This window comes from Pinus tabuliformis, chromosome 8 (assembly GCF_031772625.1).
Source record: "Pinus tabuliformis cultivar Carrire ecotype Pingquan chromosome 8, CPIR1, whole genome shotgun sequence".
Taxonomy (NCBI): domain Eukaryota; kingdom Viridiplantae; phylum Streptophyta; class Pinopsida; order Pinales; family Pinaceae; genus Pinus; species Pinus tabuliformis.
The window spans coordinates 1,719,579,142-1,719,603,226 of NC_142294.1; the positions used below are offsets into that span (position 1 = coordinate 1,719,579,142).

The following is a 24,085-nucleotide window of genomic DNA, read 5'->3' on the forward strand; positions in this document are numbered from 1 at the left end:
ATTAAAATTCGAATTTGATCTTAGCAGCTATTTGTAAAATAATTAATTAATTCATCTTGAGTTAATTAGTTGAGGAAATGCAAACATGAAGTCTATGTGAGGACATGCAACAATTATTCCTTTTATTGAGGAATTTATCCCTTAGTTAAAGAGATAAGGGTGAGTTCTAATTACTTAGCTCAATTAACTGAGTTAATTCTAGTTAGATTAGTTCCAACAGTTGGAGGAACTGATTGTGAGTTCAGTTAGTTAATGCATGCTTGCATGTAACTACTGCACTTCAGATAACTAAATATTCTCTCATAAATAACTCGTGCATGTCAGTTCTGTCAGAGACCTAGTTGAGATCAGATGGAGGGATAGTGTACTATAAGTTGCAGGAATATTCCATTGTGAATATCTCCTGCATGCAGAAGGAATTCATTCCTTAAGGATTGCGCGGTTATTTCTATGTTCAGTGAGTTGTATGAGGCCAGAATTCACACAAGTGGCATCATTAGACCCCAAGGAAAATTGCACAAGGAAATAGGAGGCTTGGAGGGATGAGGATAGTCATATGTTGTGTCTATTCAGTCTGTGAGCAATATTGAGGGATTGTACTGAGAGCTGGATAGCTTCCGAGCTAAGGCTTTGTGTAATCCGGACTATTTTCCGCTTGTATGATAATACAAAGATCAGGGTTTTTAGCTGAGGCTTTCCCTAGAGCATTCTTCTATGTTCATGTGTGATTGCTTTATCATTCTCAGTTATATGTGTTTTGTTTGATCTTTCTCATATTCGATTAAGCTTCCATAAAATTTGTTGTAGAAGTAGATCTAGTATTTTGCTTTAGTATATTGCATTATCAGGTGATCTACAGTGGGAATTTCTACATGGTATTAGAGAAAAGGTGATCAAAGCAAAGAATAGTATACAAAGAAGGGAGAAGTTCAAAGTTTCAATTTCTTGATTATAGAAATCGAGTTCTTATCACATCTCAATTTCACCAATGGCGTTCAACGGTTTGAGACTCGAGTATGCCCTTGATGGCAGCTCAAATTATATAGCCTGGAAGGATCACATGGAAGTGGTATTAGAGGAAAACGGTTTGAAGGACTTCATTGATCAAGAAGTCCCCAAGCCCACAGCAGCTAATGCCCAAGAATTGGTGAAATGGAAGAAATGTGTGGCTAGAGCGAGGAGAATCCTCCTGGAGGGAGTTTGAGACCAAACTGTCTTGAGCCTCCATGGGAAGGAGACACTATATTCAATGTGGAAAACATTGAAGGATCTATATCAAAACAACAATGATCAGAGGAAGTTGGCGTTGAAAGACAAGCTTCAAAAAATCAAGTGTGAAAAGGGCGACACGATCTCAACATACCTGACCAAGCTCACCACCTGCAGGGATGAGCTTGGAAGTGTAGGGATCATGACTGCCGATGATGACATGGTGAGTCTTGCTCTCCTCGGTCTTCCTAAGAGCTGGCATAGCTACCAAGAATCGGTAAATGGAAAAGAGAAACTGCCATATTGGGAATGACTTTGGTCAGATCGGATGTAGGAGGAGATAAGAAGAAGCACCAAAGATGGATCTTCATCAAAGCAAGATGATGAAGAAAATCTAGCTTTAGCGAGTAAAGCAATGAAAGGGAAAGGGAAGGCATCCCATCTCAAGTCGAATTCTTCCTATGGTTGGAAGAAGTTTGACAAATTGAAAGTGCAATGCTTTCATTATCATGAGGTGGGCCATTATGCTACGAATTTTCCACAGAAGAAATCCAAGAAAGGATCCTTGAACGGATCCGATGGTGAGGCACTGGCCTCACAGTTTGAGTTGGATTTCCCTCTCATCGCATGCATGGTTTCATCCATGATGGGATGTGTTTGGTACCTGGACAGTGGAGCTTCATTCCACATGTTAGGTGACAAGAATCTATTTATTACCCTGGAGGAGAAGGATCTCCAGATGTGCATCAAGATGGGTGATGATGGAAATTATTGTGTTTGAGGTGAAGGTACGGTTGTGTTTCAGAGGGAGCATGGAGCTCCTCTCACCCTAACTGAAGTAAAGTATGTACCAGGTCTGAAGAAGAATCTTGTGTCTGTTGCTATGCTAGAAGATAAAGGCTATGATGTAGTCTTTAGTAAAGGAAAGTTATTCCTAAGGCATATCGGCACTGGACAGACCATGAGAATTGGGATGCAAGTAAAGAATCTCTACAAGCTGGAGGTAGAAGATTGTGCTGCATTGAGTTCCAAAGAAGAGGTTGTGCAGAGCAAAGATGTTGGTGAGCTATGGCATAGAAGATTGTGCCGCTTGCACCAAGAGGCCTTGAAGATCATGCAGCAAACTTCAACAAGACTACCCAAGGGAAAACTGGAGCAAGTGGATACATGCATAGGTTGCACCTTGGGTAAGTATGCAAAAGCTTCCTTCCAGGGTCGAGATAGTAGACCTGGAGCAATCTTGGAGTGAGTTCACACAGATGTATGTGGACCATTCTCTACAGCCTCCACCACTAAACAAAGGTACTATGTTATTTTTATTGATGATTATTCTCATAGATGTTGGACCTACTTTATGCAAAAGAAGGATTAAACTTTCTTGAGGTTTTGTGAGTTCAAATTCTTGGCAGAGAAAGAATCTGGAAAGAAAATAAGAGCCTTGCGAAACGATAATGGTGGAGAGTATGTCTCCCAACAGTTTAAGGACTTCTGCGCTACAGAAGGAATTATATAGGAGTTGACGGCACCACACAACACACAGCAGAATGGGGTGGCTGAAAGGAAGAACAGATCCATTATGGGAGCAGATCGAGCGATGTTGCATGACCAAAGCCTACCACTTCATTTGTGAGTTGAGGCATGCAATATAATAGCATACTTGCAGAACAAAAGTTTGTAGCGTATACTGGGGACGAAGACACCTATAGAGGCCTTTTCCGGAAAGTGACCAGATGTGAGTCACTTCAGAATCTTTGGATCATCGGTTTATTTCCATGTGACCAAAGATGCCTAGAAGAAGCTAGATCCAATAGCTGAGATGGGGATACTTGTGGGGTACACTGATACACCCCACAACTATCGGGTGTTCTTGCCTACCACTTAGAGGATTGTCCTACACCTCAGTCCCTATCCAGCACACCATTCTAGTGATGTTCTTGCACCTCCATGTACTAAATTCATGCAATTGGTTCTTCCAATTCTCTAGTGCTTCCTATGAATCAAAGGTGCAGGACACAATTATGCACTGAAAATTTCCACCTTCAAAACTCTCTCTCTCTCCATATTGTCTCTTCTCACCTTCATTTGTACAGTCCTTGACCCTCTATTAGCTTCCACCATATTCTTACTATTTCTTCTCCTTTCCCTCTTCTCAGAACTGTTGAAAATAGCAACAAGAAATGCTAAATATAGAAGTGCTAAAAATAGCACTGCCATAAATAGCATTTCGGGATACATTCCAATTTTAGTTAGTCCCTGAACTAAAATTGTGAATTAAAATTCGAATTTGATCTTAGCAGTTGTTTGTAAAATAATTAATTAATTCATCTTGAGTTAATTAGTTGAGGAAAATCAAACATGAAGTCTATGTGAGGACATGCAACAATTATTCCTTTGATTGAGGAATTTATCCCTTAGTTAAAGAGATAAGGATGAGTTGTAATTAGTTAGCTCAATTAACTGAGTTAAGTCCAGTTAGATTAGTTCCAATAGTTGGAGGAACTGATTGTGAGTTTAGTTAGTTAATGCATGCATGCATGTAACTACTGCACTTCAGATAATTGAATATTCTCTCATAAATAACTCATGCATGTCAGTTCTGTCAGAGACCCAGTTGAGATCAGATGGAGGGATAGTGTACTATTAGTTGCAGGAATATTCCATTGTGAATATCTCTTGCATGCAGAAGGAATTCATTCCTTAAGGATTGCACGGTTATTTCTAAGTTTAGTGAGTTGTATGAGGCCAGACTTCACACAAGTGGCATCATTGCACCCCAAGGAAAATTGCACAAGGAAATAGGAGGCTTGGAGGGCTAAGGATAGTCATATGTTGTGTCTATTCAGTCTGTGAGCAATATTGAGGGATTGTACTCAGAGCTGGATAGCTTCCGAGCTAAGGCTTTCTGTAATTCGGACTATTTTCCACTTGTATGATAATAAAGAGATCGGGGTTTTTAGCTGAGGTTTTCCCTAGAGCATTCTTCTATGTTCATGTGTGATTGCTTTCTCATTCTCAGTTATATGTGTTTTGTTTGATCTTGCTCATATTTGATTAAGCTTCCGCAAAGTTTGTTGTAGAAGTAGATCTAGTATTTTGCTTTAGTATATTGCATTATCAGGTGATCTATAGTGGGAATTTCTACATGGTATCAGAGAAAAGGTGATCAAAGCAAAGAATAGTATATAAAGAAAGGAGAAGTTCAAAGTTTCAAGTTCCTGATTATAGAAATCAAGTTCTTATCACATCTCAATTTCGCCAATGGCGTTCAACGGTTTGAGACTCGAGTGTGCCCTTGATGGTAGCTCAAATTATATAGCCTGGAAGAATCACATGGAAGTGGTATTAGAGGACAATGGTTTGAAGGACTTCATTGATCAAGAAGTCCCTGAGCCCATAGCAGCTAATGCCCAAGAATTGGCGGAATGGAAGAAATGTGTGGCTAGAGAGAGGAGAATCCTCCTGGAGGGAGTTTGAGACCACATTGTTTGAGCGTCCATGGGAAGGAGACACTATATTCAATGTGGAAAACATTGAAGGATCTATATCAAAACAACAGTGATCAGAGGAATTTGGCGTTGAAAGACAAGCTTCAAAAAATCAATTGTGAAAAGGGCGACAGGATCTCAACATGCCTGACCAAGCTCACCACCTGCAGGGATGATCTTGGAAGTGTACGGATCATGACTGCCGATGATGACATGGTGAGTCTTGCTCTCCTCGATCTTCCTAAGAGCAGGCATAGCTACCAAGACTCGGTAAATGGAAGAGAGAAACTGCCATATTGGGAATGACTTTGGTCAGATCTGATGTAGGACGAGATAAGAAAAAGCACCAAAGGTGGATCTTCATCAAAGCAAGATGATGAAGAAAATCTAGCTTTAGCGAGTAAAGCTAGGAAAGGGAAAGGGAAGGCATCCCATCTCAAATCGAGTTCTTCCCATGGTTGGAAGAAGTTTGACAAATCGAAAGTGGAAAGCTTTCATTATCATGATGTGGGCCATTATGCTATGAATTGTCCACAGAAGAAATCCAAGAAAGGATCCTTGAAGGGATCCGATGGTGAGGCACTGGCCTCACAGTTTGAGTTGGATTTCCCTCTCATCGCATGCATGGTTTCATCCATGGTGGGATGTGTTTGGTACCTAGACATTGGAGATTCATTCCACATGTTAGGTGACAAGAATCTATTTAGTACCCTGGAGGAGAAGGATCTCCAGATGCGCATCGAGATGGGTGATGATGGAAATTATTGTGTTTCAGGTGAAGGTACGGTTGTGTTTCAGAGGGAGCATGGAGCTCCTCTCACCATAACTGTAGTAAAGTATGTACCAGGTCTGAAGAAGAATCTTGTGTCTGTTGATATGCTAGAAGATAAGGGCTATGATGTAGTCTTTAGTAAAGGAAAGGCATTCCTAAGGCATATCGGCATTGGACAGAACAAGAGAATTGGGATTCAAGTAAAGAATCTCTACAAGCTAGAGGTAGAATATTGTGCTGCATTGAGTTCCAAAGCAGAGGTGGTGCAGAGCCAAGATGTTGGCGAGCTATGGCATAGAAGATTGTGCCGCTTGCACCATGAGGCCTTGAAGATCATTCAGCAAACTTCAACCAGACTACCCAAGGGAAAACTGGAGCAAGTGGACACATGCAAAGGTTGCACCTTGGGTAAGTATGCAAAAGCTTCCTTCCAGGATCGAGACAGTAGAGCTGGAGAAATCTTGGAGTGAGTTCACACAGATGTATGTGGACCATTCTCTACAGCCTCCACCGCTAAACAAAGGTACTATGTTATTTTTATTGATGATTTTTCTCATAGATGTTGGATCTACTTTATGCAAAAGAAGGATTAAACCTTCTTGAGGTTTTGTGAGTTCAAATTCTTGGTAGAGAAAGAATCTGGAAAGACAATAAAAGCCTTGTGAAACGACAATGGTGGAGACTATGTATCCCAAAAGTTTAAGGACTTCTGCATAACATGAGGTATTATACGGGAGTTGACAGCACCCCACAACCCACAGCAGAATGGGGTGGCTGAAAGGAAGAACATATCCATTATGGGAGAAGATCAAGCGATGTTGCATGACCAAAGCCTACCACTTCATTTGTGAGCTGAGGCATGCAATACAATAGCATACTTGCAGAACAGAAGTTTGCACTGTATACTAGGGATGGAGACACCTATAGAGGCCTTTCCGGAAGGTTACCAGATGTGAGTCACTTCAGGATATTTGGATCATCAGTTTATTTCCATGTGACCAAAGATACCTAGAAGAAGCTAGATCCAATAGTTGAGATGGGGATACTTGCGGGGTACACTGATACACCCTACAACTATTGGGTATTCTTGCCTACCAGTTAGAGGATTGTCCTGCACCTCAGTCCCTATCCAGCACACCATTCTAGTGATGTGCATGCACCTCCATGTACTAACTTCATGCAATTGGTTCTTCCAATTCTCTAGTGCTTCCTATGAATCAAAGGTGTAGGACACAATTATGCACCGAATCTCCACTCCTTCCATTGTGGGGTTCACGTAAGCCTCTCATTGAGCCGAGACTTTATAAATCTTGTCTATCTCTCCTGTCTAGGCTTTCCTTCAATTGCTTCGATATATCAATCTCCATCACGCGTTACTAACAATGCTATCACTCTGACATCTCCACCTTCAAAGATCATTTGTCTTTTATTTAGATTAAAGATTACCTGTTTGTTGAAGTTGATTAGTTGATTTTCAAATTCCCAATTCATCCCAAATAGAGAAGTGTAGGGATCAATTTCATCAACAATCTTGATGAATTACAAACTATTAGTGCTTAATACCCCGTTGTTGTCAATGTGCACTCTTGTTAGTCGTCCAATAGGAAATAAATGATGTTGTTTCACCAACTTAAGCTTAATACAAGACCAAGTCAACTTTGGCTACCCCATCATCTCCCAAGTTCTCTTTGATAAAATATTTACATATGAGCTAGGTCCAATATGATGTTTCACATATCATACTCCCCATTATATGTGCCAAATGATAACTCCTTGCTTATTCTTTTATTTTGATCCACCTAGTCCTCTGCACATGACAAAACCCACACAATGGTCACCACAGGTCCGTTGGCAGATTTCTCAACCAACTTTCTAAAATTTCCAGAGCTTGGGTGTCCTTTACTAACTCTAAACATCGTTGCAACATGTTTTGAAATGGATCGACTATTGTCACCTAGTCTCTCCGTGTAGTATCATGATATATAGTTGGCATGGTTGCTCCGTAAATTCCCTCCGACTTGTCCCATTCCGTAGAAACCATCTCCCTCCATGCCTCCTTACGTGTCAAACCTTTCCTGAGCATGGTTGAACTTAGGAGGGGGTTCATGTGCTCTCCTCATCAATTGTAGTTTCGATGTGCTAGGATTTGCAACATCTGCCCCTATCCTAACACCTCATCAATTCATCACACCAACCCACTATTGGGTTTTACGGGGTTCGATAACTATCATCTGCACATTAATGCCCTTCTTCTCTTGTCACTTCACAATCAGCTGAGGACAATTCTCTATTGCATGGTCCAATGCCTTGCAATAAGTATAGTTGTAATAGGGGTTAGTTCAGTCCTACGCAATGTGTCCTTGTTGTCCAAAATTGTAGCAGACTATTGTACCTCGAACTCAGCCAAATCCTCCTCTTCCTTAACCCGATCCTCCAAATCCTATAGCTACCATTCCCTGTCCTTGACCCTTACGATTATACTTTCTAGCCTAGTTATACCCATGTTGGTTGAAACAAGCTAGTGTTGCTTTTGTCCCTTCTCGTCCTTGCACTTAGAATGAGCTAAAAGTGTTCTCATGCATTAATTCCAATGGATGGAAGTGGTGGATATTGTGTCCCACTGATTTAAAAAAATCACAAAGAGTTCTAGTTGTGGATTCATATTTTTGCATCATTGGATAGCTCACAAGCATATGACCCCACACTTAACAAATTTCACACTACATTCCTCTACCCTGCGCAAGTGAATTCACTGTGCCAGTCGCCATATAGTGAGTTAGTAATTTACATTCATTCCAATGGTGACCCTATATCTGACATATGGTACACCATACCTCTTCTTACTATTCCTTTCCCTTCATCAAATCATAGAGTTGTAAGTTCAACACAACCAACAGTGACTACAGCACCATACCATTATTTTCTTCGCCTCCTTCTGGTGAAACCTCCAATTTCAGTGCGATCTCTAAGGCATCTGAATGCACACATACATTTTTCCATGTCAATGGTATCCTAATATGTGGTAGTATCCCAATAATAAACCATTCTTTATGCTACATGTTCAGAATCTCGAACGTTAACCTATCCTTCAAAACCTTGAAACGTTGATCAAAGTTTCAAACCAACTCACCTAGGCCTTACTTGATTTCCTTCAATTCTCTAATGCATTGGGAATCTAATTTCAGCTTTTGGAATTCTCTTACCGAGCCTATATAATCTCATTTAGAGTCTTGTTCTGTCCAGCTAGAGTCATGCTCATGAACTTCATGTACCATGTTAGTTTGAAATCATTGAAATTTGGTTCCAACTGCACAATCTTTGTGTCCTCGTCTTGGACTAGCTTGGCAATCTAGATGCCCTCACACACAAATAAATGCTTCTCTACATCCTTGTTCCCAATTCCATGATACATTGGCATCCTAAGATCCACACTCTCCATTGCGCTTTACACGGTACTTCCAGGTGAAGTGCTTCCACTTGCACATACTGAACTACCAAACTGTGCACTCGTATGTGCGCTAACCTAAACTTGAACACCCTGTGTCGATCCTCCTCCAGTCTGAGAAATCCCACTACTACTAGTATTTCCTCTTCATTGACCATAATTACCTTCTACGCTAGTTGTGTCAATATGTTGAGGGCTTACCTCTTGGTTTGTAGATGAATGCGGGGTCGTGGGCTCAACGCAAGGAATATTTTGATTCTACTATTTTGGTTCCAATGATTTTGTGTCATGTGGACTCAACTACTCTCCCTCCTCTTCCTCTATGAACAACATATCAAATTTTGTTCCTTCATAACTCTAGTCACTAGCACTACTCCTCATCCTTTGGTGGTCTCTCCTATCCCCTCTCTCTAGGATTGTCTTCTCGACAAGCATCGATGTTGACTGACCTCCTCCCACATCAACCCCTCGAGACCTCCTTCCACTCTGAAAAGTTCCACCTTCAAAACTCTCTCTCTCTCTCTCCATATTGTCTCTTCTCACCTTCATTTGTACAGTCCTTGACCCTCTATTAGCTTCCACCATATTATTCCTATTTCTTCTCCTTTCCCTCTTCTCAGAACTGTTGAAAATAGCAAAAATAAATGCTAAATATAGACGTGCTAAAAATAGCACTGCCATAAATAGCATTTCGGGATACATTCCAATTTTAGTTAGTCACTGAACTAAAATTGTGAATTAAAATTCGAATTTGATCTTAGCAGCTGTTTGTAAAATAATTAATTAATTCATCTTGATTTAATTAGTTGAGGAAAAACAAATATGAAGTCTATGTGAGGACATGCAACAATTATTCCTTTTATTGAGGAATTTATCCCTTAGTTAAAGAGATAAGGGTGAGTTGTAATTAGTTAGCTCAATTAACTGAGTTAAGTCCAGTTAGATTAGTTCCAACAGTTGGGGGAACTGATTGTGAGTTCAGTTAGTTAATGCATACATGCATGTAACTACTACACTTCAGATAACTGAATATTCTCTCATAAATAACTCATGCATGTCAGTTCTGTCAGAGACCCAGTTGAGATCAGATGGAGGGACAATGTACTATCAGTTGCAGGAATATTCCATTGTGAATATCTCTTGCATGCAGAAGGAATTCATTCCTTAAGGATTGCACAGTTATTTCTATGTTTAGTGAGTTGTATGAGGCCAGACTTCACACAAGTGGCATCATTGGACCCCAAGGAAAATTGCAAAAGGAAATAGGAGGCTTGGAGGGCTGAGGATAGTCATATGTTGTGTCTATTCAGTCTGTGAGCAATATTGAGGGACTGTACTGAGAGCTGGATAGCTTCCAAGCTAAGGCTTTGCGTAATCCGGACTATTTTCCACTTGTATGATAATAGAGAGATCAAGGTTTTTAGGTGAGGCTTTCCCTAGAGAATTCGTCTATGTTCATGTGTGATTGCTTTCTCATTCTCAGTTATATGTGTTTTGTTTGATCTTGCTCATATTCGATTAAGCTTCCGCAAAGTTTGTTGTAGAAGTAGATCTAGTATTTTGCTTTAGTATATTGCATTATCAGGTGATCTACAGTGGGAATTTCTACATGGTATCAAAGAAAAGGTGGTCAAAGCAAAGAATAGTATACAAAGAAGGGAGAAGTTCAAAGTTTCAAGTTCCTGATTATAGAAATCGAGTTCTTATCACATCTCAATTTCACCAATGGCGTTCAATGGTTTGAGACTCGAGTATGCCCTTGATGGCAGCTCAAATTATATAGCCTGGAAGGATCACATGGAAGTGGTATTAGAGGACAATGGTTTGAAGGACTTCATTGATCAAGAAGTCCCTGAGCCCATAGCAGCTAATGCCCAAGAATTGGCGGAATGGAAGAAATGTGTGGCTAGAGAGAGGAGAATCCTCCTGGAGGGAGTTTGAGACCACATTGTCTTGAGCCTCCATGGGAAGGAGACACTATATTCAATGTGGAAAACATTGAAGGATCTATATCAAAACAATAGTGATCAGAGGAAGTTGGCATTGAAAGACAAGCTTCAAAAAATCAAGTGTGAAAAGGGTGACACGATCTCAACATACCTGACCAAGCTCACCACCTACAGGGATGAGCTTGGAAGTGTAGGGATCATGATTGTCGATGATGACATGGTGAGTCTTGCTCTCCTCGGTCTTCCTAAGAGCTGGCATAGCTACCAAGACTTGGTAATGGAAGAGAGAAACTGCCATATTGGGAACGACTTTGGTCAGATCTGATGTAGGAGGAGATAAGAAGAAGCACCAAAGATGGATCTTCATCAAAGAAAGATTATGAAGAAAATCTAGCTTTAGCGAGTAAAGCTAGGAAAGGGAAAGGGAAGAAATCCCATCTCAAATCGAGTTCTTCCCATGGTTGGAAGAAGTTTGACAAATCGAAAGTGCAATGCTTTCATTACCATGAGGTGGGCCATTATGCTACGAATTGTCCACTGAAGAAATCCAAGAAAGGATCCTTGAAGGGATTCGATGGTGAGGCACTGGCCTCAGAGTTTGAGTTGGATTTCCCTCTCATCGCATGCATGGTTTCATCCATGGTGGGATGTGTTTGGTACCTGGACAGTGGAGCTTCATTCCACATGTTAGGTGACAAGAATCTATTTAGTACCCTGGAGGAGAAGGATCTCCAGATGCGCATCGAGATGGGTGATGATGGAAATTATTGTGTTTCAGGTGAAGGTACGGTTGTGTTTCAGAGGGAGCATGGAGCTCCTGTCACCTTAACTGAAGTAAAGTATGTACCAGGTCTGAAGAAGAATCTTATGGCTGTTGCTATGCTAGAAGATAAAGGCTATGATGTAGTCTTTAGTAAAGGAAAGGTATTCCTAAGGCATATCGACACTGGAAAGAGCAAGAGAATTGGGATTCAAGTAAAGAATCTCTACAAGCTAGAGGTAGAAGATTTTGATGCATTGAGTTCCAAAGCAGAGGTCGTGTAGAGCCAAGATGTTGGCGAGCTATGTCATAGAAGATTGTGCCGCTTGCACCATGAGGCCTTGAAGATCATGCAGTAAACTTCAATCGGACTACCCAAGGGAAAACTGGAGCAAGTGGATGCATGCAAAGGTCACACCTTGGGTAAGTATGCAAAAGCTTCCTTCCAGGATCGAGACAGTAGAGTTGGAGCAATCTTGGAGCGAGTTCACACAGATGTATGTGGACCATTCTCTATAGCCTCCACTGCTAAACAAAGGTACTATGTTATTTTTATTGATGATTTTTCTCGTAGATGTTGGATCTACTTTATGCAAAAGAAGGATTAAACCTTCTTGAGGTTTTGTGAGTTCAAATTCTTGGCAGAGAAAGAATCTTGAAAGAAAATAAGAGCCTTGCGAAACGACAATGGTGGAGAGTATGTCTCCCAACAGTTTAAGGTCTTCTGCGCAACAGAAGGAATTATACGAGAGTTGACGGCACCCCACAACCCACAACAGAATGGGGTGGCTAAAAGGGAGAACAGATCCATTATGGGAGCAAATCGAGCGATGTTGCATGACCAAAGCCTACCACTTCATTTGTGAGCTGAGGCATGCAATACAATAGCATACTTGCAAAACAGAAGTCTGCACCGTATACTAGGGATGAAGACACCTATAGAGGCCTTTTTCGGAAAGTGACCAGATGTGAGTCACTTCAGGATCTTTGGATCATAGGTTTATTTCCATGTGACCAAAGATGCCTAGAAGAAGCTAGATCCAACAACTAAGATGGGGATAGTTGTGGGGTACACTGATACACCCCACAACTATCGGGTGTTCTTGCCTTCCAGTTAGAGGATTGTGGCACGCAGAGATTTGAAGTTCAACGAGCAGAAAGCCATGCGAGTATCACTTGAGAGGTTGCTCAAGTTGCATGCATATGAGGAACTTTTGGTTCCAAAGGAGGAGAAGCCCCAGACTAAAGCGAAGCAGCCACATGGAGAGGATCCAGGAGTGGAGACATCCACTGATGCAGAGTCTTCCAGAGATGGGTGGAAATGCTCATGGGAAGCTGACAGGTTGATGCTAGATGTGCAAGAGAATGTGGGGTAGCCATCCTCTCAGCGCAAATAGAGGAGATCATCCGAGCGGTACACTGGTTACATGGCCCTCGTTGGGGAGTGTGTAGCAACTGAACCTTCTTCTTTCGAGGAAGCAGTGCAGCAACTAGTCTGGGTTGATGATATGGTATATGAGTACGACCCTATCATTTGGAACAGTGTGTGGGATGTTGTCCCTAGACCAGTGCACAAGTCAGTAGTGAGTTCCCGATGGCTTTACAAGGTAAAGCAGCTAGCTGATGGCAGTGTTGAGAAACATAAGGCAATGTTTGTTTCGTGTGGTTTCTCGTAGGTCGAGGGGATCGCCTACGATGAGACTTTTGCTCCTGTAGCAAGGTACTCATCTATCATATTGATGTTGGCACTATCAGCTCAAATGGGTTGGAAGATCCATCATATGGAGGTGAAGATTGCATTCCTCAATGGGAAGATTGAGGAAGAGGTGTACATTGAGCAACCGGAAAGTTTTGAGACCTTCGATCGTAAGTCGCATGTGTGCCGACTCAAGCGAGGATTATATGGACTGAAACAAGCACCTCATGCTTGGTACACCAGGATCGACAGCTATTTCACTGGGTTGGGCTCCACGAAGAGTGAAGCAAATGTGAACCTTTACCACATCATGGTAGAAGGTAAGCCATTGATCATTGTACTTTATGTTGATGATCTGATTTTGACAGGTGATGATCAGTGGATCATGTCTTGCAAGGAGGACCTTGCAAGAGAGTTTGAAATGAAATACATGGGTCTCATGCACTACTTTCTAGGCATGGAGGTGTGGCAGAAGGATGGGGAAGTGTTTGTGTCTCAAGGCAAGTATGCCAATGAGATACTCAGGAAATTGCACATGGAGAAGTGAAAACCATGCAGACTCCTCTAGCTGGTAACTGGAGGGAGGATGCTACTTCAAGTGAGGTAGTAGCTGCTACTGTTTATCGGCAGCTTGTGGGTTCACTGATGTATCTAGTGAACACATGACCAGATTTGTGCTTTGTGGTGAACCATCTGAGTCAAGCTATGGTTCGGCCTACCAAGTTGTTTTGGAAGGCAGCGAAGCATGTGTTGAGATACCTTAGAGGCACATCTCAGTATGTATTTTGGTACAGACGGACAGAGGGAGTGAAGCTTCAGGGCTTCACAGATGCTGATTGGGCAAGGATTTCATCGGACCGGAGGAGCACTTCTGGAGGAATATTCAACCTTGGTTCAGCTGCAGTTTCCTGGTAGAGTAGGATACAGAGTTCAGTTGCACTTAGCTCAACAGAGGCTGAATACATGGCTACCAGTCAAGCAGCATGTGGGGCCATTTGGATGTGGAAGATTCTAGTGGGATTGTTTGGTCAGATAATGGATGCAATCGTGATATATTGCGATAATCGGAGTTGTATCAAACTCTTTGAGAATCCAGTGTTTCATGACAGGTCCAAGCATATAAATATTCATTACCATCATCTTCGAGACTGTGTGGTGAAGAGGATCATGTTGTTGTTGCATGTTTCAACCGAGGAGCAGGATGCAGATATTTTGACTAAGGCATTGTCAAAATGCAAGTTCGAGTTCCACAGAAACAAGATTGGGGTGACTGATAATCCCTTTCTTGTTGAGAGGGAGTGTTGAAATAGAAACAATAAATGCTAAATATAGAAGTGCTAAAAATAACATTGCCATAAATAGCATTTCGGGATACATTCCAATTTTAGTTAGTCCATGAACTAAAATTCGAATTTGATCTTAGCAGCTGTTTGTAAAATAATTAATTAATTCATCTTGAGTTAATTAGTTGAGGAAAAACAAACATTAAGTCTATGTGAGGACATGCAATAGTTATTCCTTTGATTGAGGAATTTAACCCTTAGTTAAAGAGATAAAGGTGAGTTAAGTCTAGTTAGATTAGTTCCAACAGTTGGAGGAATTGATTGTGAGTTCAGTTAGTTAATGCATGCATGCATGTAACTACTACACTTCAGATAACTGAATATTCTCTCATAAATAACTCATGCATGTCAGTTCTGTCAAAGACCCAGTTGAGATCAGATGGAGGGACAATGTACTATCAGTTGCAGGAATATTCCATTGTGAATATCTCTTGCATGCAGAAGGAATTCATTCCTTAAGGATTGTGCAGTTATTTTTGAGTTCAGTGAGTTGTATGAGGCTAGACTTCACATAGGTGGCATCATTGGACCCCAAGAAAAACTGCGCAAGGAAATAAGAGGCTTGGAGGGCTGAGGATAGTCATATGTTGTGTCTATTCAATCTATGAGCTGTATTGAGGGATTGTACTGAGAGTTGGATAGCTTCCGAGCTAAGGCTTTGTGTAATCCGGACTATTTTCCACTTGTATGATAATACAGAGATCGGGGTTTTTAGCTTAGGCTTTCCCCAGAGTATTCTTTTGTGTTCATGTGTGATTTCTTTCTCATTCTTAGTTATATGTGTTCTGTTTGATCTTGCTCATATATGGTTAAGCTTCCGCAAATTTTGTTGTAGAAGTAGATCTAGTATTTTGCTTTAGTATATTGCATAATCAGGTGATCTACAGTGGGAATTTCTACAAGAACATCTCCTGGTTTTCCCCTACTTCCCTCGTGAATTGTCTAGTTTCTCATGATGTCATACTCTAGAGGCAAAACTCTATGGTCATGCAGCAACATTTTGATAGCTAATGGTATTGATGTTATGAATCTCCTCGCAGTCCCTTCAAAAAAAATTCTCTCCACTATTTTATACGATAATGTTGCTTCCATCACAAACTCAACAATATACCCCGCTAACACACTCTCAAACAAAAAGTCTATAGCATGTGAAGTTTTATTACGTATTGCTTGTAGTTGGTGTACCTCTTCTAGTGTCCACTTCATCAGTCCATTGTGATGGTATGTCAGGATATTGTCCTTCAGCTGCTACACCCATTCTATTAATAGGTTCATGAATTCTTTGAAGAAAATTTCATGAAACTTAATGAACATGTGCTTTTGCAACCATTTCCCTATGCTTTTATTTTTATTCCTTATCTCTTCTATAGGAAACTCATGTTTCTTTCCCTTAAAACACTGATAGACCTCCTCCTTGGTGGGATTCCATGGCTTCCACATTCCTACGAGACAATCTCATCACACGACCATTTCATTCCCGATAATGGAACCATTTATTGGCACGTGAGATTCTGACAAACCCAAGATTTCTTGCATAGTGGCCAACAAAAACCCACTCAACATTAGCCCTTTCAGCAACATCGACGAAGTGGGTGAAGTCTCACTTGAGATGCTAATGGGTGACTATCAAATCCATGTTTTTGCAATCTGATAGGACCATCTATGGCTTAAGACACTGGATTCCCACCAGATGGACACTTAACCATATTCCTAAGACTATGCACTACATAAGGCCTGTAGACCCTCTTGTCTACCAGTTAGTGTGCAAGTCACCATTGATAACTTGCAGAGGACTAAAAACACTTACACTTTTTGACATTTGGGATGACATTGACATATCAGACACTGTTCCTTATAGAAACATGATAGAAGGTGAATACATTACCATACTTTCCAAAAGCCTAACCATGAACATGGTATTCATACCTACTTAAAGTTGTAGTAGAATAGTAAACATAGCTAAATTAGTACACCAACGAATTACATTTAGACATTAACTCGAACCATGAGGAGAAACCCAACCATATGTTCTATTACTTCATTAAATATAAGAAAATCTGCCAAGCGCTACAATGCAATAGTTATATAGTCAAGCTCACTAATCATCAATCTTTGCACAACATACAAAAGAAAACATACATGTGACACATAACTATCCAACATTCATTATATATCTACATCCCAATTTACATCAAGGTTGCTTATAGACTCAAAATTTTAGTTAAATACTACAGAAAAACATAAGACATATGCAAAGTAACAACCTCCACCTTTAGCAAATGTCGACCTATCGTATGCTTCACTATGCAAGCTTCTAACCTATGATTCATATGAATCCTTGCCTTTTATCTCTCTCCGAAGGCTCCTAGAATCGACCCTACACTAGCTCAGGGTCAAAAAGATGTCACAGGGCTGACAGAGGGGCGTTCAACGCCAATAGAGCGTTAATAATTCGGCCCCCGGCTGGTGGGATTGATTTTTTTAATATTTTTTTCTTAATTTTTTTTTAATGATTTTTTTCAATGGGTTTTTAAATTTTTTAAATTTTAATGTTTTTAATTTTCATTTTAATGTTTTTTTTTCCAATTTATATTTTAATGTTTTTTTTTAATTTAATTGTACTTTTTAAGTTTTTTGTTTTTATTTATTTATTTTGGGGTTTTTAGTGTTTTACTTTTTTAACCTTTTTTTGTTTTGTTATTTTTACTTAAAATTTTGTCTGTGTCATTTTTATTTTTGAAAAATAAAACTTCAAATGTCATCATATTTCGATATAAAATTCATAGAAATTTCATAAATTTTGCTAATTCTCAACTTTTTTTATTCAATTTTTTCATAAAAATATTTTATTCAACATGTTATTTTTAGTGAAAAGGTCCCAAAATACGTATTTTATTAATTATATCTATATGCAAAATTTGTGCTTTTTAGTGACAATTATTTTATGTATGTTGAAGTATTAATTAATGATATATAAATATATGAAAAATCCTAACTTCAAAATATTATTTTTATTATTTTTTTAAACTTTGCAAAAAAAAAAAAAAATCATTATAAAAAAACATTGCAAAGATAAACAAAAATACAAGTTTGGAAAACCCTTAAAAAACAAACATCTTAGGACAAAAAACCTAAAAGAGGAATAAGACAACTTGAAAGATGGTTAAATAATTAACATTTTAAAAAAAATGTGCATACTTAGGACATAAGAAAATTTAAAGTGTCAAAATAGCTAACGTTTTAAAAAATATATCCATACTTAAAATATAAATAAATAAATAAATAAAAATAAAGTGTCAAAAATAAGCCAAAAAAATGGGTTGATGTTGCATCAACACTTTTCAAAATTGGCATAAAAATCACTAACATTTAAAAAAATGTGCATAAAGAAAATTTAAAGTCTCAAAAATATGCTCCAAAAAAAACATGTGTATTCTGAATCAACACTTTTCAAAATCGGATGATTTTTTGCTAACTCTAAAAATTGAAAACTCAGTCAAGTTCTCGTTTGATTGGTAACTGTGTTTGAAAAGTTGGCAAGGGAAGCTTGACCCCACTTTCCACTGATCTCTCATCGACTATAAGTTTTGCAGAAGTTAGTGGATTGTTTGCAGCCAGCAGTGGAGAATTTAACATTCAAAGTGGATAATATACAATTGAAAGTGGAAATCGCAACTCTGGGAATATTGAAGGAGGTGTTCGGGATCACAAACAATCCACCACATGAGACGATTATAGGATAGGGGAAGGAGGCACATTTGGAGCAACAAATGTAAGAGGATCTCCCTCTGCAAGAAGAACTTGTGGGACGAGTGAAAGAGGCTCATCCATGGCAAACAAACAATGAGAAAAATGGGCAAGTTGGGCCCATTAATCTAGACCAATTTGGTTGTGGTTAGCACCCCAAGCACTTGTTTATGCATTGCAAGTATATAGAGTATAGTGATGTTTTTTGGAGGTACCATAAATTAAGCATAATTAGTATTGTAATAAGAAGTAGCAAGGCAAAAATAAGCTCATTTTTTGTAACATTTTGCAACCATGAAGAAAAAGAATATGGCCTTAACGTAAATGTATTGACCTATTTACGAGTTGATTAATATAAAAATAATCGTTACTTAAAAAAAAAAAAGTAGTTAGACACTTAAACAAATTAATATAGATGTATTTAATTATTATATAATTATTTAAAAAATGAAAACCATTTGTTTATATTACCTAGGTATTTATAGTTTATTACAAAATTTGATTTAAACGCACCAAATTTGATTGAAATGAATTTCAACAAACAAATTAAATTATAGTAAAAAAATTATATAATTTTACTTAATATCAATAAGAAATCAGTGAAAATTTATTGATGATGATGATTACCTTCACTAAGACCAATATGGTCTATCGAACCTTAAGAAGGTAAGAGATTAATTGAGATTCTTTAAAATTTTATTTATGTGAGAAAAAAGGAGAAAGTGTTCCAAGATCACTAGAATTTTGCTGACTTAACAAGACAAGAAGGTTGGTTAATAAATTAAAATGGTTATCAATTTAGCAACAAATAACTAAGTAAATAAAGCATCTCTATTTTTAATATTGATGCTTTTTTTTAAGGAATATATTCAACCTATCATCTTTCACAAATATGTCTAACAAAAACAACTATCCTCTAAAATATATCTATCTATACTTTACACAAAATGTAAAACCTTGTAGACAACTTTCTCAACAAAAACATTATCACTACAATAAGACATTATTATTGTGGTTGGGTAGGATTAGATTCTCGAGTGCCACAATGCATAATTACAATTAACAAAATACCTCAATATAGTAATTAGTAAAACCTAAATTAACTAAATTCTAAACTTTAACAATAACTTGAATTCAATATTTTAACTTTAATTTTACTATATTTATACTAAGTCACAGGTAATAGCTACTCTATAACACTTGTTAAAAAATAATAAAATTATAATCATCACTTCTATTTTTATTATAGTCAACATTATCTTTTTATTTAGAGTTTACTAAATTGTAAAATACTTGAAAAAAAATAAACTCAATTAACATTATGCCAACACAAATGTATTTCAAAAAATATTAAAAGGAAAATGCATTTGGCTGAGAGTACGACTCACATCATTCTAATTCAAATTGAATAGATTTTTGGCTGAGAGGAATTGAATAGATTTTTTTTTTTAAATTTAAATTTTATTTAATAAAAAACTCGGCTATTTTTTGTCAAGCTGTTTTTTTGTCTCGTTAGTTTTAAAATTTCTACGGTTCGAGTGTGGGGTCAGATATTTTCATTAGGGTTTTAAAAATTACGTTCGGTTCGAGTGTGAGGTCAGATATTTTCATTAGGGTTTTAAAAATTACGTTCGAGTCTGAGCTCAGACATTCTCATTAGGGTATTAAAATTTTCGTTTAAAAATTCCGTTCGAGTCTGAGCGCAGACATTCTCAGTAGGGTTTTAAAGTTTCCTCCAGGGCAACTATAAAATTTCCTCAAGACGATCGATTCCATGGCATATTTACAATCACCCCGGTTCGAATCCGGGCTCAGACATTTTGATGAAATGTCCGAAACCCCATTAAAAAGAAGATTGAAACCTTGAACATCTGTCTGGGTGGTGTAGTCGGTTATCACGTTAGTCTCACACACTAAAGGTCCCCGGTTCAAGTCCGGGCTCAGACAAGCCCCTTTAGGGTCTGCAAATTTCTTTTAATTTGATTCCACGGTAGCATCAATATACAGCCAATTCTGTTTGACCTTTCAGTTTGTCCCCGGTTCAAGTCCGGGCTCAGACAAGCCCTTTTAGGGTCTGCAAATTTCTTTTAATTTGATTCCACGGTAGCATCAATATACAGCCAATTCTGTTTGACCTTTCAGTTTGTCACCTCTACACCAGAAAGATTCTGTTTGACCTTTTATTGTAGGGTTTGCAAATTTCTTTTAATTTGATTCCACGGTAGCATCAATATACAGCCAATTCTGTTTGACCTTTCAGTTTGTCACCTATAAACCAGAAAGATTCTGTTTGACCTTTTATTGTAGACTTTTGATGGAGGAGAGTTGCCATTTAGTAGAAATAGAATGACTTTGCAATCTTAATGAGATTTATGTTGTTGTTTATATATGTATTTGTATATAAATCATTACACCAAACGGTAGCATCAATATACAGCCAATTCTGTTTGACCTTTCAGTTTGTCACCTCTGCACCAGAAAGATTCTGTTTGACCTTTTATTGTAGGGTTTGCAAATTTCTTTTAATTTGATTCCACGGTAGCATCAATATACAGCCAATTCTGTTTGACCTTTCAGTTTGTCACCTATAAACCAGAAAGATTCTGTTTGACCTTTTATTGTAGACTTTTGATGGAGGAGAGTTGCCATTTAGTAGAAATAGAATGACTTTGCAATCTTAATGAGATTTATGTTGTTGTTTATATATGTATTTGTATATAAATCATTACACCAAACATTATGATAATAGGGAAGGCCAATTCTTATTTCTTAGTGCTGCTTTTATTGGAAACAAATTATTCTTTGCTTGCTATATGATGTTTCGGGCGCAGAACATGGAGGCTGATGCGCTCTCTAAAGCTGGTCTCTCTTTCTGGCCAGGGTTTATGTTTTGTGGAAAGTTTTCTGTTGGCAGGGGTTGTGATATGAGATTGTTTGGTATTAATTTACATCTCTGTTGTGATATTTTGGTTTCATTTTATTGCAGATGCTTATTTGGGTGGGGATCCTTGTAAATTCTCTTGTTTTTCTGTTTTCTTGCATTTCTTCTATGACAACTCTATCATGTGAACAATCGTGCTGATCTACAGTTTTGGATGAAAATGATATGATATAACCTTATGAAAATGTAACTTTCTCTATTCAAAATGATACCTTGTTTTTTCTGTGCATATACATTCAGTAACTGCACACTAGGCTAGATAATTGTTGTCGTGGTTGAATTGCAATATTTCCACTCTATCCATCTAAATTTGAGTCTACCATATGCTTCAGGTAGCATATGTAGAGTGCATTATTTAATACATTGTTATTCTTGTAGACTCAAAATATACACGTTGAAAGTGGATATCAAATTCATGTTAAGATGGGTTCGTGATTATCTTAATATTTGATGTGTATATATATATATATATATATATATATATATATATATATATATATATATATATTCCCTTGGAAAAAGTCATAGTTTCTATTAATGATGAGAAATTACATTCTGTAGATGCCATAGCATATGCATATTGAGGCTGGTTTCCTCCCCAGACTGTTTTTCGAAACAGCTACAACAAAATATCACTGTATTCTCCACGCAGGGAGATCATAAAGGTCTCAAAATTATTGTCACTTATCAGATTTTAATTGACAAAAACAACAACAAAACCTATAAACTGAATTCTCCACGCAGGGAGATCATGAAGGTCTCAAAATTGTAATATCACTAAAACAGTCTTGACTGAAAGTCTGTCAAAATAGTCTCTAGAAGAGAGTTCTGTAGAACCATATGTACTGAAATAGAAACATCATACGAAATAATAGGAAACCCAAAAAATATAAAGACAGAATGCTTATATCCCCTGGTGCAAGTGAAGATCTATGAACGGTCTGTGATAAAACTGATAGAAAGTTCCATCAATTTCTTCATGTATCAACCAGTCCCCTTCCTGACGGCGCGTTGCCTCCTTTGCTATGTAGTCTGCCCCTGAGTTGCGCTCCCTGTAAATGTGATGACAGACAAAGTTATCAAAGGATGCTATAAGTTTGTGAGCCTCATCCAAAATGTGCCTCATTGAGAATGCAGAGCAATGAGATGCTCTATTAAGCTAGTTGCAAACAAATTTGGAATCCCCAAACAGTTGGAGATGAGTGCAATGTTTTTCAAGAGCAAAGTGGAGGAGATGTTTGGCAGTGGCTAGCTCAGCATAGTTATTTGTGCCTCTTGCCAGGTTCATTTGGATTTTGAAAAAGTGAGATTCCCTTAGGTAGAGGATGCCCACCCCTCCCCCCCCCACAACGCTCTTCTTGGGCTGATCCATCAAAGTAGGCCCAAGGAATTGATTTATCTATGTGTTCCGGTTGTATGTCCCTAGGGGAAGGCTAAGAGACTTCCTCAGGCACAGAATCAAAGTCGGCTATGATTCTGGTTCTAATGGAGAGCCAATGGGGATCCTTGTGGTCGAAGATGGCCCGGTTCCTTGCCGTCTAAAAAGCCCAGCACATCAGAAGCGACAGATTCTTGTCTTTTCCCCTGTGTCCGCCAAACCAACTAAGCCAAGCCTCACGTATAGTCCTCCCACGCCATCCCCGAAGAGAGGGGTAATGTGCCAGGATGTTGTTCCATTGCTCGGACATGATAGAACAATCCAGGAAAAGGTGCTCAGTGCTTTCCTCATTGCTTCTACACAGGTGACACCAAAAGGGTCCATGGAAAGGTTGCTTCATTAAGTTTAGACCGGTTGGGATTTTGTTGAAGAGGATGGACCACATGAGCAATCACGATCTGGGGGGCGCTTTTAGCTTCCAAAGGACTTTCCACCAAGGTTCTATATGCTCAGGTTTTATAGCTTCCATGAGCTTCAGGTACCCATCCTTAGGCGAATATGTTCCATTTTTTGCATGTGCCCACACAATTTCATCATCTCCTTCTGATATCCAAATATGAGCTTGAGTTACAGCCTCAGTAAATCCATACCAGTCCTGATGCCATTGGGCCGGAAGGTGGAGGTCCAGGGCCGACTTCAAGCCTGCTGAAAAAGTGTTGTATTTGTAGGGTCAGCAATGTGATAGAGATGTGTGTAGCCTTGATCCACTAGAAGACCAGTCACCTCTGCTGGGAGCCTGTGAGCATTCCCGCATCTAATCCAAGGGTCGACACCAATTCAAACTGCATTCCCTCATGGATCCTCCATGTTAAACCTTCACGAATGAGGGGAAGGGAGTTTAACACCGCCTTCCAAATGATGGAAATATTGTTGCTGATCCGATGGTCCATCTGGATCCAATCCATAGTATTTGAAGGGGAGACATACTAAGCATAGGCAACCTTTTTCTAGAGACTTTGTGTTGTGATTAGCTGCCAACCCAATTTTGCTACCAGCGCTTTGGCCAAGATGTCCAATTTTTTGATGCCCCAACCCCCCCATCTCTTGGGTCTAGCAATAGTATCCTATTTAACCTAAGAAAAGAGACTTCCCTGTTTGTTGCCTTTCCATAGAAATCTGCTATAGATGCTTTGTAGCCTGGCAAGAATCCCCCTAGGGATCTAGGCCAAAGTCATCCAGTATACCAGGGTCGCTTCCAGAACAACTTTAATGAGGATTAGCCTGCCAGCTCGAGAAAGATATCTATTGAACCAAATTTTCAATCGCTTTTCCACCTTAGAGATGAGTCAAGACCAATCCG

At 38.8% G+C, this 24,085-nt stretch overlaps 1 non-coding gene across 1 annotated transcript; it reads left to right on the forward strand.

The window, feature by feature from the left end:
• The first annotated feature begins 20,279 nt into the window (after positions 1–20,279).
• TRNAV-CAC (transfer RNA valine (anticodon CAC)) lies at positions 20,280–20,353 on the forward strand. Its single transcript has one exon. It is a non-coding gene; the product is annotated as a tRNA-Val (tRNA).
• The last annotated feature ends 3,732 nt before the right edge of the window (positions 20,354–24,085 follow it).